A 1,693-nucleotide genomic window follows, 5' to 3' on the forward strand; every position below is an offset into this window, starting at 1 on the left:
AGCGGTGAGCAGGATGTTCTTCAATGTGCAGGTTGATTTTTCTCTAATATTTCAAACAGAGATCCGGACACGTCACCGCTAAGAAAACATCTCACTTTGCTGCCTGTGTTTGTTTCCACTGAACCAATCGACCGTCACCTTGTTTTACCTTTTACCTGAATTAGCAGCTGACCGACCGCACATGTAGACAGGACGTAACATGGTTTTCTACCGGCCTGGTTACAACAAGTGAGCATCTTCTCACATGGCCGGTTAGCTCAGTTGGTTAGAGCGTGGTGCTAATAACGCCAAGGTCGCGGGTTCGATCCCCGTACGGGCCACGTTCCTTTTCAGCCATTGACCGGAGACTAACTCCTTCAGTTCAGAGAGATTTGCAGCAAAGCAAGAAACTCATCAAATATGAAACTGAAGCCTCAGAGCTGTGCAGAAGAAATCATCTCTGAAGATCTGTGAGCGAAGTTGTTCTGATGTTTGTCCAGATTGTTTTAGAACTACACGACAGAATAATCCAATCAGCAGAAACATGATTCATTTTCCATACTTTAAGATTTCGAAGAAGAATTCAGAATCTAAGATTAAGAACAGACATTTAAAAAGTCCCAAAGTCCCGACTCTGTAGAGGAGGCCATCTTTCCCTCAAGCACCGACCTTCTACCATCTGTGACAGGGAGGGGGGAGGGGCCAGTGTCACATGGCCGGTTAGCTCAGTTGGTTAGAGCGTGGTGCTAATAACGCCAAGGTCGCGGGTTCGATCCCCGTACGGGCCAAGCAGCTTTTGAATCAACACTTCAGTTCTTACTTCTTTGCATTTGACAGTGAAGTTTGGTTCAAGGAATCAGAGCCAGACGGAGCGAGAGAGTCAGGAGAGTGAAAGACGAAGAGGAGGAGGTGAGGACGAAGGGGAGGAGGAGGAGGAGGAGGAGGTGGAGGTGAAGCAAGAAAGACAATAAAAACAAAAAGGTCAAAACACGGGACACAAAAGAGGAGAGAGAAAAAGACGAAGAGGAGAAGGTTAAGAGGAGGAGGAGGTGAGGATGAAGGTGAAGAGGAGGTGAGGATGAAGGTGAGGAGGAGGAGGTGAGGATGAAGGTGAGGAGGAGGAGGAGGAGGTGAGGATGAAGGTGAGGAGGAGGAGGAAGAGGTGAGGATGAAGGTGAGGAGGAGGAGGAAGAGGTGAAGGTGAGGAGGAGGAGGAAGAGGTGAGGATGAAGGTGAGGAGGAGGAGGTGAGGATGAAGGTGAGGAGGAGGAGGAGGTGAGGATGATGGTGAGGAGGAGGTGAGGATGAAGGGGAGGAGGAGGAGGAGGTGAGGATGAAGGTGAGGAGGAGGAGGAGGAGGTGCAGTACCTGATCTGGTCGGTGCAGCGGATCCTGCAGCCCTGTTTGGGGATGACGAGGCCGAGGTGCATCCTCAGTCTGCAGTTAGTGGGACCAGTGTGAGGCCACACGTGAGTACCTGGCTGCATGACTGAGAACTTAATCTGAACACACACACACACGCACACACACACGCACACGCACACACACGCACACACACACACATATATGTATTAAAAAGGGAAACAGAGGCAGATTAAAACCAGATGCTTCTTATAAACTGACCTATAATCAGATCACATCAGTATAGGGGCCCAGGTGTGTGTGTGTGTGTGTGTGTGTGTGTGTGTGTGTGTGTGTGTGTGTGTGTGTGTAC

At 49.7% G+C, this 1,693-nt stretch overlaps 2 non-coding genes across 2 annotated transcripts; both read left to right on the forward strand.

The window, feature by feature from the left end:
- The first annotated feature begins 246 nt into the window (after positions 1-246).
- trnai-aau (transfer RNA isoleucine (anticodon AAU)) lies at positions 247-320 on the forward strand. Its single transcript has one exon. It is a non-coding gene; the product is annotated as a tRNA-Ile (tRNA).
- A 373-nt stretch (positions 321-693) lies between these two features.
- On the forward strand, positions 694-767 carry trnai-aau (transfer RNA isoleucine (anticodon AAU)). Its single transcript has one exon. It is a non-coding gene; the product is annotated as a tRNA-Ile (tRNA).
- The last annotated feature ends 926 nt before the right edge of the window (positions 768-1,693 follow it).

The sequence above is a fragment of the Seriola lalandi genome, unplaced genomic scaffold (assembly GCF_002814215.2).
Source record: "Seriola lalandi dorsalis isolate HSWRI2012SDOR001 ecotype SW California unplaced genomic scaffold, Sedor1 jcf7180002051190, whole genome shotgun sequence".
Classification (NCBI taxonomy): domain Eukaryota; kingdom Metazoa; phylum Chordata; class Actinopteri; order Carangiformes; family Carangidae; genus Seriola; species Seriola lalandi.